This window comes from Chiloscyllium punctatum, chromosome 36 (genome assembly GCF_047496795.1).
Source record: "Chiloscyllium punctatum isolate Juve2018m chromosome 36, sChiPun1.3, whole genome shotgun sequence".
In the NCBI taxonomy this organism is placed as follows: Eukaryota; Metazoa; Chordata; class Chondrichthyes; order Orectolobiformes; family Hemiscylliidae; genus Chiloscyllium; species Chiloscyllium punctatum.
Genome location: NC_092774.1, coordinates 73,326,003 through 73,341,916, shown reverse-complemented (window position 1 = coordinate 73,341,916; position 15,914 = coordinate 73,326,003). Strand labels below are relative to the sequence as shown.

The following is a 15,914-nucleotide window of genomic DNA, read 5'->3' as shown; positions in this document are numbered from 1 at the left end:
AAGTCTTTGCCGCTTGCTCAAATGTATTTCATACTGAGCATGTCTCAGGTCGCTCAAGAGGTCTGGGGCATTACCTGCGTGCGTGCTTTCTGGCTCGTTGGTCTAGGCGTATGATTCTCGCTTAGGGTCTGTTACTGCGCTGATTTGCGAGAGATCCCGGACGAGCCCGTGTTTTTTTTTAACTTGACTTGTGCAAAACTGCCTGATTGACTTTCTCAAAAAGCACCTTCGTGAAACCAGCGTGGGCTGCCTGGAGTACGAATGAGGCAGAAAACAGAGAAATGAAATGGTTGGAGATCGTGTTCAACAAGCTACTTGGATGCTGCCTGAACTGCTGTGCTCTTCCAGCACCACTAATCCAGAATCTGGTTTCCAGCATCTGCAGTCATTGTTTTTACCATAGTGCTCAACAGGTTGACGTGAGTGGTGCGGTGTTTGAGGAATGTCAGCAATCAAGGTAGATTGGAAAATTGGGACAGCTCTCCTCGGAGAACCGAACATTTCCAAGTCATGAGGGACCTAGAAACAGGAAATAATGTTGTGAAAATGCTCCCACGCCTGAAAGGATCCATAACGATTCGGCAGAATTTTAGAGTCACGAGGAAAAGAAGTAAAAGTGACATTAGGAAGAACGTTTTCGTACAGGGAGTGGTGAGGGTCAGTAAGTCCCTGTCTGACATTGACAAAGAGGAAGATTCAATGGACCCAAAAGGGAATTCGGTGGTCACGTTCAGATGTGCAGATTTCCGCTGAGAAGGCGAGAGAATGAAATGAAACGACTAGAGTCACACGTTTACTTAAGCGTAGAACCAGCAGAGCGAAGGTGGGCCGCAGAGCCTCCGTCTGCGCTGTGACACATGTTGTGATTCAGTGTGAAATCACAGTTCGACCGACAGAATGTGGGAATTTAGAAAAAAGTTTATATTTACACAGCCTCCATACGTCTGCGAAACAGCATATCACACGACAGCAGTGGAGGTCTTTGACATCAGGCTCGAAGGTGCCTGCCGCGTGCCAGACAAAAACCTGAAGTGTTCTGCGCAACGAGCGTCTCCAAGCGGCAGCAGAGTGGCGCAGCGGGAGCGTGCTGGGCCCATAACCCAGAGGTCGATGGATCGAAACCATCCTCTGCTATCGTTCACTGTCACCTTGATCTGCTTTCTTCAGCAAGCTGCCTTTGCATCTACTTGCCGATGTTCATATCGATCCACTCCATTCAAACGGCATGGGTTTTAGAGGTCTCAGTGATATTCTGTTCTTGGTCGGTTTCCTCTGAACTGAATCGCAAAACCGGTTCTCTTCGATGCTAATGAGCTGGTAAAGTTGAAACTCAGACATCGTCCCCCACTATTAGGACGGATACCACCGATTGTGAATAACCTCAGAGAGAGACAAGTGACAGACAGTCGCCGTGGAATCCATGGGCTGAATGGCTTCTGTCTGCGCGACAATGATGCTACGTGTTGCTGAGGGAGCAAAAATGGTTCATTTTTAACCGTCCCTTCCGTGTTGGACTGCCTGCAGTCCCTCAGCTCAGGGCCGTGGGGATGACTCTCAGTGAGTGAAGGTTTCACGCGGATTCTCTTCATCTGGGACACTTGGGGCTCAGATGTTAACTGCTGCGCGGTCGCAGCAAAGAAAGCGATGCCCACTTTGCAATAGACTTTCCGTAAGATTGCTGCGTGAAGACGATTTCTGAACACCAAGCAGGCTGCACAACAATGTGAATTTACCTGGGCGAAGAGTCCTCGGTGTTCATTTCTCTCTGTCCTGCCAGCACAGCATCTTTCTGTCTCTCCGATAACAGACCTTTGGAGAAAGTTCACAATCAAAGTTGTTCATGTTCCCCGCAATAATGTAACTGACACCTCTCACCCCAAGAGTTTCAGAGAGAGAGAGAGAGAGAATGAGGGAGAGAGAGCAGAAGAGCGAATGGACTCTTACCCTCCCCCAAACCTACATTCCCCCACCCCCCCTCCCCCCAGAACAACGTGCAAGTAGAAATAAAATGGTTTAATTATCCGCCAGTGGAGATACTCCTGTTCCTGGGGAAGAGACAAACATCAGCCCCCCGGGGACAGAATGACAAGCAGATGTTCTGGAAAGGCTTTGCTGCTTGCAATTCTTGCAGCAATGTGGAATGTACTTCACACTGAGCAAGTTTCAGCTGGCTCAGAGTCTCCAATGTTCATTGCTGTGTTTGCCGCCAGCTCAGAGAAAGAACAATAGGCAGGACGTAGGAGTGAATAACGATCCTCGTGAGAGGGCGAATAACTGTTAATGGAGACTGTTAGTGGCTAACAATACGTCGTGTGTCATAGCAGACGAGGTGATAAACAGGAGTCTTTCGTGTGGTAGGGGTCAAGGACATGGGGGGGTTCAGGCCCTATAGTTATAGAACTCGATATTGAAGACCGGAGGGCTGGAAGGGCTCCAAGTGGAAAATGAGATGTTGTTCCTTCATCTGGAGCTAGAACACTGCTGCAAGCCTGAGACAGGGATGTTGGCCAGGGAACAGGGTGATGTGTTAAAGTGGCAGGCAACCGCAAGGTCAGGGCCTTTAGTTTCTGCGGGCAGAAGCGGGATGTTCTGCGAAGCAGTCACCCAGTTTATGCTTCATGCTACGTTGGGGAAACGACACTGTGAGCAGAGAATGCGGTGGAATGAAATAGCAGCAGGGAGACTGGATGAGAAGCAGCTGTTCGGGAAAGTCTTTGCCGCTTGCTCAAATGTATTTCATACTGAGCATGTCTCAGGTCGCTCAAGAGGTCTGGGGCATTACCTGCGTGCGTGCTTTCTGGCTCGTTGGTCTAGGCGTATGATTCTCGCTTAGGGTCTGTTACTGCGCTGATTTGCGAGAGATCCCGGACGAGCCCGTGTTTTTTTTTAACTTGACTTGTGCAAAACTGCCTGATTGACTTTCTCAAAAAGCACCTTCGTGAAACCAGCGTGGGCTGCCTGGAGTACGAATGAGGCAGAAAACAGAGAAATGAAATGGTTGGAGATCGTGTTCAACAAGCTACTTGGATGCTGCCTGAACTGCTGTGCTCTTCCAGCACCACTAATCCAGAATCTGGTTTCCAGCATCTGCAGTCATTGTTTTTACCATAGTGCTCAACAGGTTGACGTGAGTGGTGCGGTGTTTGAGGAATGTCAGCAATCAAGGTAGATTGGAAAATTGGGACAGCTCTCCTCGGAGAACCGAACTTTTCCAAGTCATGAGGGACCTAGAAACAGGAAATAATGTTGTGAAAATGCTCCCACGCCTGAAAGGATCCATAACGATTCGGCAGAATTTTAGAGTCACGAGGAAAAGAAGTAAAAGTGACATTAGGAAGAACGTTTTCGTACAGGGAGTGGTGAGGGTCAGTAAGTCCCTGTCTGACATTGACAAAGAGGAAGATTCAATGGACCCAAAAGGGAATTCGGTGGTCACGTTCAGATGTGCAGATTTCCGCTGAGAAGGCGAGAGAATGAAATGAAACGACTAGAGTCACACGTTTACTTAAGCGTAGAACCAGCAGAGCGAAGGTGGGCCGCAGAGCCTCCGTCTGCGCTGTGACACATGTTGTGATTCAGTGTGAAATCACAGTTCGACCGACAGAATGTGGGAATTTAGAAAAAAGTTTATATTTACACAGCCTCCATACGTCTGCGAAACAGCATATCACACGACAGCAGTGGAGGTCTTTGACATCAGGCTCGAAGGTGCCTGCCGCGTGCCAGACAAAAACCTGAAGTGTTCTGCGCAACGAGCGTCTCCAAGCGGCAGCAGAGTGGCGCAGCGGGAGCGTGCTGGGCCCATAACCCAGAGGTCGATGGATCGAAGCCATCCTCTGCTATCGTTCACTGTCACCTTGATCTGATCAGCAAGCTGCCTTTGCATCTACTTGCCGATGTTCATATCGATCCACTCCATTCAAACGGCATGGGTTTTAGAGGTCTCAGTGATATTCTGTTCTTGGTCGGTTTCCTCTGAACTGAATCGCAAAACCGGTTCTCTTCGATGCTAATGAGCTGGTAAAGTTGAAACTCAGACATCGTCCCCCACTATTAGGACGGATACCACCGATTGTGAATAACCTCAGAGAGAGACAAGTGACAGACAGTCGCCGTGGAATCCATGGGCTGAATGGCTTCTGTCTGCGCGACAATGATGCTACGTGTTGCTGAGGGAGCAAAAATGGCTCATTTTTAACCGTCCCTTCCGTGTTAGACTGCCTGCAGTCCCTCAGCTCAGGGCCGTGGGGATGACTCTCAGTGAGTGAAGGTTTCACGCGGATTCTCTTCATCTGGGACACTTGGGGCTCAGATGTTAACTGCTGCGCGGTCGCAGCAAAGAAAGCGATGCCCACTTTGCAATAGACTTTCCGTAAGATTGCTGCGTGAAGACGATTTCTGAACACCAAGCAGGCTGCACAACAATGTGAATTTACCTGGGCGAAGAGTCCTCGGTGTTCATTTCTCTCTGTCCTGTGTCTTTCTGTGTCTCCGATAACAGACCTTTGGAGAAAGTTCACAATCAAAGTTGTTCATGTTCCCCGCAATAATGTAACTGACACCTCTCACCCCAAGAGTTTCAGAGAGAGAGAGAGAGAGAATGAGGGAGAGAGAGCAGAAGAGCGAATGGACTCTTACCCTCCCCCAAACCTACATTCCCCCACCCCCCCTCCCCCCAGAACAACGTGCAAGTAGAAATAAAATGGTTTAATTATCCGCCAGTGGAGATACTCCTGTTCCTGGGGAAGAGACAAACATCAGCCCCCCGGGGACAGAATGACAAGCAGATGTTCTGGAAAGGCTTTGCTGCTTGCAATTCTTGCAGCAATGTGGAATGTACTTCACACTGAGCAAGTTTCAGCTGGCTCAGAGTCTCCAATGTTCATTGCTGTGTTTGCCGCCAGCTCAGAGAAAGAACAATAGGCAGGACGTAGGAGTGAATAACGATCCTCGTGAGAGGGCAAATAACTGTTAATGGAGACTGTTAGTGGCTAACAATACGTCGTGTGTCATAGCAGACGAGGTGATAAACAGGAGTCTTTCGTGTGGTAGGGGTCAAGGACATGGGGGGGTTCAGGCCCTATAGTTATAGAACTCGATATTGAAGACCGGAGGGCTGGAAGGGCTCCAAGTGGAAAATGAGATGTTGTTCCTTCATCTGGAGCTAGAACACTGCTGCAAGCCTGAGACAGGGATGTTGGCCAGGGAACAGGGTGATGTGTTAAAGTGGCAGGCAACCGCAAGGTCAGGGCCTTTAGTTTCTGCGGGCAGAAGCGGGATGTTCTGCGAAGCAGTCACCCAGTTTATGCTTCATGCTACGTTGGGGAAACGACACTGTGAGCAGAGAATGCGGTGGAATGAAATAGCAGCAGGGAGACTGGATGAGAAGCAGCTGTTCGGGAAAGTCTTTGCCGCTTGCTCAAATGTATTTCATACTGAGCATGTCTCAGGTCGCTCAAGAGGTCTGGGGCATTACCTGCGTGCGTGCTTTCTGGCTCGTTGGTCTAGGCGTATGATTCTCGCTTAGGGTCTGTTACTGCGCTGATTTGCGAGAGATCCCGGACGAGCCCGTGTTTTTTTTTTAACTTGACTTGTGCAAAACTGCCTGATTGACTTTCTCAAAAAGCACCTTCGTGAAACCAGCGTGGGCTGCCTGGAGTACGAATGAGGCAGAAAACAGAGAAATGAAATGGTTGGAGATCGTGTTCAACAAGCTACTTGGATGCTGCCTGAACTGCTGTGCTCTTCCAGCACCACTAATCCAGAATCTGGTTTCCAGCATCTGCAGTCATTGTTTTTACCATAGTGCTCAACAGGTTGACGTGAGTGGTGCGGTGTTTGAGGAATGTCAGCAATCAAGGTAGATTGGAAAATTGGGACAGCTCTCCTCGGAGAACCGAACATTTCCAAGTCATGAGGGACCTAGAAACAGGAAATAATGTTGTGAAAATGCTCCCACGCCTGAAAGGATCCATAACGATTCGGCAGAATTTTAGAGTCACGAGGAAAAGAAGTAAAAGTGACATTAGGAAGAACGTTTTCGTACAGGGAGTGGTGAGGGTCAGTAAGTCCCTGTCTGACATTGACAAAGAGGAAGATTCAATGGACCCAAAAGGGAATTCGGTGGTCACGTTCAGATGTGCAGATTTCCGCTGAGAAGGCGAGAGAATGAAATGAAACGACTAGAGTCACACGTTTACTTAAGCGTAGAACCAGCAGAGCGAAGGTGGGCCGCAGAGCCTCCGTCTGCGCTGTGACACATGTTGTGATTCAGTGTGAAATCACAGTTCGACCGACAGAATGTGGGAATTTAGAAAAAAGTTTATATTTACACAGCCTCCATACGTCTGCGAAACAGCATATCACACGACAGCAGTGGAGGTCTTTGACATCAGGCTCGAAGGTGCCTGCCGCGTGCCAGACAAAAACCTGAAGTGTTCTGCGCAACGAGCGTCTCCAAGCGGCAGCAGAGTGGCGCAGCGGGAGCGTGCTGGGCCCATAACCCAGAGGTCGATGGATCGAAGCCATCCTCTGCTATCGTTCACTGTCACCTTGATCTGATCAGCAAGCTGCCTTTGCATCTACTTGCCGATGTTCATATCGATCCACTCCATTCAAACGGCATGGGTTTTAGAGGTCTCAGTGATATTCTGTTCTTGGTCGGTTTCCTCTGAACTGAATCGCAAAACCGGTTCTCTTCGATGCTAATGAGCTGGTAAAGTTGAAACTCAGACATCGTCCCCCACTATTAGGACGGATACCACCGATTGTGAATAACCTCAGAGAGAGACAAGTGACAGACAGTCGCCGTGGAATCCATGGGCTGAATGGCTTCTGTCTGCGCGACAATGATGCTACGTGTTGCTGAGGGAGCAAAAATGGTTCATTTTTAACCGTCCCTTCCGTGTTGGACTGCCTGCAGTCCCTCAGCTCAGGGCCGTGGGGATGACTCTCAGTGAGTGAAGGTTTCACGCGGATTCTCTTCATCTGGGACACTTGGGGCTCAGATGTTAACTGCTGCGCGGTCGCAGCAAAGAAAGCGATGCCCACTTTGCAATAGACTTTCCGTAAGATTGCTGCGTGAAGACGATTTCTGAACACCAAGCAGGCTGCACAACAATGTGAATTTACCTGGGCGAAGAGTCCTCGGTGTTCATTTCTCTCTGTCCTGCCAGCACAGCATCTTTCTGTCTCTCCGATAACAGACCTTTGGAGAAAGTTCACAATCAAAGTTGTTCATGTTCCCCGCAATAATGTAACTGACACCTCTCACCCCAAGAGTTTCAGAGAGAGAGAGAGAGAGAATGAGGGAGAGAGAGCAGAAGAGCGAATGGACTCTTACCCTCCCCCAAACCTACATTCCCCCACCCCCCCTCCCCCCAGAACAACGTGCAAGTAGAAATAAAATGGTTTAATTATCCGCCAGTGGAGATACTCCTGTTCCTGGGGAAGAGACAAACATCAGCCCCCCGGGGACAGAATGACAAGCAGATGTTCTGGAAAGGCTTTGCTGCTTGCAATTCTTGCAGCAATGTGGAATGTACTTCACACTGAGCAAGTTTCAGCTGGCTCAGAGTCTCCAATGTTCATTGCTGTGTTTGCCGCCAGCTCAGAGAAAGAACAATAGGCAGGACGTAGGAGTGAATAACGATCCTCGTGAGAGGGCAAATAACTGTTAATGGAGACTGTTAGTGGCTAACAATACGTCGTGTGTCATAGCAGACGAGGTGATAAACAGGAGTCTTTCGTGTGGTAGGGGTCAAGGACATGGGGGGGTTCAGGCCCTATAGTTATAGAACTCGATATTGAAGACCGGAGGGCTGGAAGGGCTCCAAGTGGAAAATGAGATGTTGTTCCTTCATCTGGAGCTAGAACACTGCTGCAAGCCTGAGACAGGGATGTTGGCCAGGGAACAGGGTGATGTGTTAAAGTGGCAGGCAACCGCAAGGTCAGGGCCTTTAGTTTCTGCGGGCAGAAGCGGGATGTTCTGCGAAGCAGTCACCCAGTTTATGCTTCATGCTACGTTGGGGAAACGACACTGTGAGCAGAGAATGCGGTGGAATGAAATAGCAGCAGGGAGACTGGATGAGAAGCAGCTGTTCGGGAAAGTCTTTGCCGCTTGCTCAAATGTATTTCATACTGAGCATGTCTCAGGTCGCTCAAGAGGTCTGGGGCATTACCTGCGTGCGTGCTTTCTGGCTCGTTGGTCTAGGCGTATGATTCTCGCTTAGGGTCTGTTACTGCGCTGATTTGCGAGAGATCCCGGACGAGCCCGTGTTTTTTTTTTAACTTGACTTGTGCAAAACTGCCTGATTGACTTTCTCAAAAAGCACCTTCGTGAAACCAGCGTGGGCTGCCTGGAGTACGAATGAGGCAGAAAACAGAGAAATGAAATGGTTGGAGATCGTGTTCAACAAGCTACTTGGATGCTGCCTGAACTGCTGTGCTCTTCCAGCACCACTAATCCAGAATCTGGTTTCCAGCATCTGCAGTCATTGTTTTTACCATAGTGCTCAACAGGTTGACGTGAGTGGTGCGGTGTTTGAGGAATGTCAGCAATCAAGGTAGATTGGAAAATTGGGACAGCTCTCCTCGGAGAACCGAACATTTCCAAGTCATGAGGGACCTAGAAACAGGAAATAATGTTGTGAAAATGTTCCCACGCCTGAAAGGATCCATAACGATTCGGCAGAATTTTAGAGTCACGAGGAAAAGAAGTAAAAGTGACATTAGGAAGAACGTTTTCGTACAGGGAGTGGTGAGGGTCAGTAAGTCCCTGTCTGACATTGACAAAGAGGAAGATTCAATGGACCCAAAAGGGAATTCGGTGGTCACGTTCAGATGTGCAGATTTCCGCTGAGAAGGCGAGAGAATGAAATGAAACGACTAGAGTCACACGTTTACTTAAGCGTAGAACCAGCAGAGCGAAGGTGGGCCGCAGAGCCTCCGTCTGCGCTGTGACACATGTTGTGATTCAGTGTGAAATCACAGTTCGACCGACAGAATGTGGGAATTTAGAAAAAAGTTTATATTTACACAGCCTCCATACGTCTGCGAAACAGCATATCACACGACAGCAGTGGAGGTCTTTGACATCAGGCTCGAAGGTGCCTGCCGCGTGCCAGACAAAAACCTGAAGTGTTCTGCGCAACGAGCGTCTCCAAGCGGCAGCAGAGTGGCGCAGCGGGAGCGTGCTGGGCCCATAACCCAGAGGTCGATGGATCGAAACCATCCTCTGCTATCGTTCACTGTCACCTTGATCTGGTTTCTTCAGCAAGCTGCCTTTGCATCTACTTGCCGATGTTCATATCGATCCACTCCATTCAAACGGCATGGGTTTTAGAGGTCTCAGTGATATTCTGTTCTTGGTCGGTTTCCTCTGAACTGAATCGCAAAACCGGTTCTCTTCGATGCTAATGAGCTGGTAAAGTTGAAACTCAGACATCGTCCCCCACTATTAGGACGGATACCACCGATTGTGAATAACCTCAGAGAGAGACAAGTGACAGACAGTCGCCGTGGAATCCATGGGCTGAATGGCTTCTGTCTGCGCGACAATGATGCTACGTGTTGCTGAGGGAGCAAAAATGGTTCATTTTTAACCGTCCCTTCCGTGTTGGACTGCCTGCAGTCCCTCAGCTCAGGGCCGTGGGGATGACTCTCAGTGAGTGAAGGTTTCACGCGGATTCTCTTCATCTGGGACACTTGGGGCTCAGATGTTAACTGCTGCGCGGTCGCAGCAAAGAAAGCGATGCCCACTTTGCAATAGACTTTCCGTAAGATTGCTGCGTGAAGACGATTTCTGAACACCAAGCAGGCTGCACAACAATGTGAATTTACCTGGGCGAAGAGTCCTCGGTGTTCATTTCTCTCTGTCCTGCCAGCACAGCATCTTTCTGTCTCTCCGATAACAGACCTTTGGAGAAAGTTCACAATCAAAGTTGTTCATGTTCCCCGCATTAATGTAACTGACACCTCTCACCCCAAGAGTTTCAGAGAGAGAGAGAGAGAGAAAGAGGGAGAGAGAGCAGAAGAGCGAATGGACTCTTACCCTCCCCCAAACCTACATTCCCCCACCCCCCCCCCTCCCCCCAGAACAACGTGCAAGTAGAAATAAAATGGTTTAATTATCCGCCAGTGGAGATACTCCTGTTCCTGGGGAAGAGACAAACATCAGCCCCCCCGGGGACAGAATGACAAGCAGATGTTCTGGAAAGGCTTTGCTGCTTGCAATTCTTGCAGCAATGTGGAATCTACTTCACACTGAGCAAGTTTCAGCTGGCTCAGAGTCTCCAATGTTCATTGCTGTGTTTGCCGCCAGCTCAGAGAAAGAACAATAGGCAGGACGCAGGAGTGAATAACGATCCTCGTGAGAGGGCGAATAACTGTTAATGGAGACTGTTAGTGGCTAACAATACGTCGTGTGTCATAGCAGACGAGGTGATAAACAGGAGTCTTTCGTGTGGTAGGGGTCAAGGACTTGGGGGGGTTCAGGCCCTATAGTTATAGAACTCGATATTGAAGACCGGAGGGCTGGAAGGGCTCCAAGTGGAAAATGAGATGTTGTTCCTTCATCTGGAGCTAGAACACTGCTGCAAGCCTGAGACAGGGATGTTGGCCAGGGAACAGGGTGATGTGTTAAAGTGGCAGGCAACCGCAAGGTCAGGGCCTTTAGTTTCTGCGGGCAGAAGCGGGATGTTCTGCGAAGCAGTCACCCAGTTTATGCTTCATGCTACGTTGGGGAAACGACACTGTGAGCAGAGAATGCGGTGGAATGAAATAGCAGCAGGGAGACTGGATGAGAAGCAGCTGTTCGGGAAAGTCTTTGCCGCTTGCTCAAATGTATTTCATACTGAGCATGTCTCAGGTCGCTCAAGAGGTGTGGGGCATTACCTGCGTGCGTGCTTTCTGGCTCGTTGGTCTAGGCGTATGATTCTCGCTTAGGGTCTGTTACTGCGCTGATTTGCGAGAGGTCCCGGGTTCAAATCCCGGATGAGCCCGTGTTTTTTTTTAACTTGACTTGTGCAAAACTGCCTGATTGACTTTCTCAAAAAGCACCTTCGTGAAACCAGCGTGGGCTGCCTGGAGTACGAATGAAGCAGAAAACAGAGAAATGAAATGGTTGGAGATCGTGTTCAACAAGCTACTTGGATGCTGCCTGAACTGCTGTGCTCTTCCAGCACCACTAATCCAGAATCTGGTTTCCAGCATCTGCAGTCATTGTTTTTACCATAGTGCTCAACAGGTTGACGTGAGTGGTGCGGTGTTTGAGGAATGTCAGCAATCAAGGTAGATTGGAAAATTGGGACAGCTCTCCTCGGAGAACCGAACTTTTCCAAGTCATGAGGGACCTAGAAACAGGAAATAATGTTGTGAAAATGCTCCCACGCCTGAAAGGATCCATAACGATTCGGCAGAATTTTAGAGTCACGAGGAAAAGAAGTAAAAGTGACATTAGGAAGAACGTTTTCGTACAGGGAGTGGTGAGGGTCAGTAAGTCCCTGTCTGACATTGACAAAGAGGAAGATTCAATGGACCCAAAAGGGAAGTCGGTGGTCACGTTCAGATGTGCAGATTTCCGCTGAGAAGGCGAGAGAATGAAATGAAACGACTAGAGTCACACGTTTACTTAAGCGTAGAACCAGCAGAGCGAAGGTGGGCCGCAGAGCCTCCGTCTGCGCTGTGACACATGTTGTGATTCAGTGTGAAATCACAGTTCGACCGACAGAATGTGGGAATTTAGAAAAAAGTTTATATTTACACAGCCTCCATACGTCTGCGAAACAGCATATCACACGACAGCAGTGGAGGTCTTTGACATCAGGCTCGAAGGTGCCTGCCGCGTGCCAGACAAAAACCTGAAGTGTTCTGTGCAACGAGCGACTCCAAGCGGCAGCAGAGTGGCGCAGCGGGAGCGTGCTGGGCCCATAACCCAGAGGTCGATGGATCGAAGCCATCCTCTGCTGTCGTTCACTGTCACCTTGGTCTGATCAGCAAGCTGCCTTTGCATCTACTTGCCGATGTTCATATCGATCCACTCCATTCAAACGGCATGGGTTTTAGAGGTCTCAGTGATATTCTGTTCTTGGTCGGTTTCCTCTGAACTGAATCGCAAAACCGGTTCTCTTCGATGCTAATGAGCTGGTAAAGTTGAAACTCAGACATCGTCCCCCACTATTAGGACGGATACCACCGATTGTGAATAACCTCAGAGAGAGACAAGTGACAGACAGTCGCCGTGGAATCCATGGGCTGAATGGCTTCTGTCTGCGCGACAATGATGCTACGTGTTGCTGAGGGAGCAAAAATGGTTCATTTTTAACCGTCCCTTCCGTGTTGGACTGCCTGCAGTCCCTCAGCTCAGGGCCGTGGGGATGACTCTCAGTGAGTGAAGGTTTCACGCGGATTCTCTTCATCTGGGACACTTGGGGCTCAGATGTTAACTGCTGCGCGGTCGCAGCAAAGAAAGCGATGCCCACTTTGCAATAGACTTTCCGTAAGATTGCTGCGTGAAGACGATTTCTGAACACCAAGCAGGCTGCACAACAATGTGAATTTACCTGGGCGAAGAGTCCTCGGTGTTCATTTCTCTCTGTCCTGCCAGCACAGCATCTTTCTGTCTCTCCGATAACAGACCTTTGGAGAAAGTTCACAATCAAAGTTGTTCATGTTCCCCGCAATAATGTAACTGACACCTCTCACCCCAAGAGTTTCAGAGAGAGAGAGAGAGAGAATGAGGGAGAGAGAGCAGAAGAGCGAATGGACTCTTACCCTCCCCCAAACCTACATTCCCCCACCCCCCCTCCCCCCAGAACAACGTGCAAGTAGAAATAAAATGGTTTAATTATCCGCCAGTGGAGATACTCCTGTTCCTGGGGAAGAGACAAACATCAGCCCCCCGGGGACAGAATGACAAGCAGATGTTCTGGAAAGGCTTTGCTGCTTGCAATTCTTGCAGCAATGTGGAATGTACTTCACACTGAGCAAGTTTCAGCTGGCTCAGAGTCTCCAATGTTCATTGCTGTGTTTGCCGCCAGCTCAGAGAAAGAACAATAGGCAGGACGTAGGAGTGAAGAACGATCCTCGTGAGAGGGCAAATAACTGTTAATGGAGACTGTTAGTGGCTAACAATACGTCGTGTGTCATAGCAGACGAGGTGATAAACAGGAGTCTTTCGTGTGGTAGGGGTCAAGGACATGGGGGGGTTCAGGCCCTATAGTTATAGAACTCGATATTGAAGACCGGAGGGCTGGAAGGGCTCCAAGTGGAAAATGAGATGTTGTTCCTTCATCTGGAGCTAGAACACTGCTGCAAGCCTGAGACAGGGATGTTGGCCAGGGAACAGGGTGATGTGTTAAAGTGGCAGGCAACCGCAAGGTCAGGGCCTTTAGTTTCTGCGGGCAGAAGCGGGATGTTCTGCGAAGCAGTCACCCAGTTTATGCTTCATGCTACGTTGGGGAAACGACACTGTGAGCAGAGAATGCGGTGGAATGAAATAGCAGCAGGGAGACTGGATGAGAAGCAGCTGTTCGGGAAAGTCTTTGCCGCTTGCTCAAATGTATTTCATACTGAGCATGTCTCAGGTCGCTCAAGAGGTGTGGGGCATTACCTGCGTGCGTGCTTTCTGGCTCGTTGGTCTAGGCGTATGATTCTCGCTTAGGGTCTGTTACTGCGCTGATTTGCGAGAGATCCCGGACGAGCCCGTGTTTTTTTTTTAACTTGACTTGTGCAAAACTGCCTGATTGACTTTCTCAAAAAGCACCTTCGTGAAACCAGCGTGGGCTGCCTGGAGTACGAATGAGGCAGAAAACAGAGAAATGAAATGGTTGGAGATCGTGTTCAACAAGCTACTTGGATGCTGCCTGAACTGCTGTGCTCTTCCAGCACCACTAATCCAGAATCTGGTTTCCAGCATCTGCAGTCATTGTTTTTACCATAGTGCTCAACAGGTTGACGTGAGTGGTGCGGTGTTTGAGGAATGTCAGCAATCAAGGTAGATTGGAAAATTGGGACAGCTCTCCTCGGAGAACCGAACATTTCCAAGTCATGAGGGACCTAGAAACAGGAAATAATGTTGTGAAAATGCTCCCACGCCTGAAAGGATCCATAACGATTCGGCAGAATTTTAGAGTCACGAGGAAAAGAAGTAAAAGTGACATTAGGAAGAACGTTTTCGTACAGGGAGTGGTGAGGGTCAGTAAGTCCCTGTCTGACATTGACAAAGAGGAAGATTCAATGGACCCAAAAGGGAAGTCGGTGGTCACGTTCAGATGTGCAGATTTCCGCTGAGAAGGCGAGAGAATGAAATGAAACGACTAGAGTCACACGTTTACTTAAGCGTAGAACCAGCAGAGCGAAGGTGGGCCGCAGAGCCTCCGTCTGCGCTGTGACACATGTTGTGATTCAGTGTGAAATCACAGTTCGACCGACAGAATGTGGGAATTTAGAAAAAAGTTTATATTTACACAGCCTCCATACGTCTGCGAAACAGCATATCACACGACAGCAGTGGAGGTCTTTGACATCAGGCTCGAAGGTGCCTGCCGCGTGCCAGACAAAAACCTGAAGTGTTCTGTGCAACGAGCGTCTCCAAGCGGCAGCAGAGTGGCGCAGCGGGAGCGTGCTGGGCCCATAACCCAGAGGTCGATGGATCGAAACCATCCTCTGCTATCGTTCACTGTCACCTTGATCTGCTTTCTTCAGCAAGCTGCCTTTGCATCTACTTGCCGATGTTCATATCGATCCACTCCATTCAAACGGCATGGGTTTTAGAGGTCTCAGTGATATTCTGTTCTTGGTCGGTTTCCTCTGAACTGAATCGCAAAACCGGTTCTCTTCGATGCTAATGAGCTGGTAAAGTTGAAACTCAGACATCGTCCCCCACTATTAGGACGGATACCACCGATTGTGAATAACCTCAGAGAGAGACAAGTGACAGACAGTCGCCGTGGAATCCATGGGCTGAATGGCTTCTGTCTGCGCGACAATGATGCTACGTGTTGCTGAGGGAGCAAAAATGGTTCATTTTTAACCGTCCCTTCCGTGTTGGACTGCCTGCAGTCCCTCAGCTCAGGGCCGTGGGGATGACTCTCAGTGAGTGAAGGTTTCACGCGGATTCTCTTCATCTGGGACACTTGGGGCTCAGATGTTAACTGCTGCGCGGTCGCAGCAAAGAAAGCGATGCCCACTTTGCAATAGACTTTCCGTAAGATTGCTGCGTGAAGACGATTTCTGAACACCAAGCAGGCTGCACAACAATGTGAATTTACCTGGGCGAAGAGTCCTCGGTGTTCATTTCTCTCTGTCCTGCCAGCACAGCATCTTTCTGTCTCTCCGATAACAGACCTTTGGAGAAAGTTCACAATCAAAGTTGTTCATGTTCCCCGCATTAATGTAACTGACACCTCTCACCCCAAGAGTTTCAGAGAGAGAGAGAGAGAGAAAGAGGGAGAGAGAGCAGAAGAGCGAATGGACTCTTACCCTCCCCCAAACCTACATTCCCCCACCCCCCCCCCCTCCCCCCAGAACAACGTGCAAGTAGAAATAAAATGGTTTAATTATCCGCCAGTGGAGATACTCCTGTTCCTGGGGAAGAGACAAACATCAGCCCCCCCGGGGACAGAATGACAAGCAGATGTTCTGGAAAGGCTTTGCTGCATGCAATTCTTGCAGCAATGTGGAATCTACTTCACACTGAGCAAGTTTCAGCTGGCTCAGAGTCTCCAATGTTCATTGCTGTGTTTGCCGCCAGCTCAGAGAAAGAACAATAGGCAGGACGCAGGAGTGAATAACGATCCTCGTGAGAGGGCGAATAACTGTTAATGGAGACTGTTAGTGGCTAACAATACGTCGTGTGTCATAGCAGACGAGGTGATAAACAGGAGTCTTTCGTGTGGTAGGGGTCAAGGACATGG

The 15,914-nt window shown here is 49.3% G+C and overlaps 3 non-coding genes across 3 annotated transcripts; all 3 read left to right on the top strand.

The window, feature by feature from the left end:
* Nucleotides 1-1,062: 1,062 nt before the first annotated feature.
* On the top strand, nucleotides 1,063-1,134 carry trnam-cau (transfer RNA methionine (anticodon CAU)). Its single transcript has one exon. It is a non-coding gene; the product is annotated as a tRNA-Met (tRNA).
* Nucleotides 1,135-9,169: 8,035 nt separating this feature from the next.
* trnam-cau (transfer RNA methionine (anticodon CAU)) lies at nucleotides 9,170-9,241 on the top strand. The gene has a single exon. It is a non-coding gene; the product is annotated as a tRNA-Met (tRNA).
* Nucleotides 9,242-14,598: 5,357 nt separating this feature from the next.
* On the top strand, nucleotides 14,599-14,670 carry trnam-cau (transfer RNA methionine (anticodon CAU)). The gene has a single exon. It is a non-coding gene; the product is annotated as a tRNA-Met (tRNA).
* Nucleotides 14,671-15,914: the final 1,244 nt, after the last annotated feature.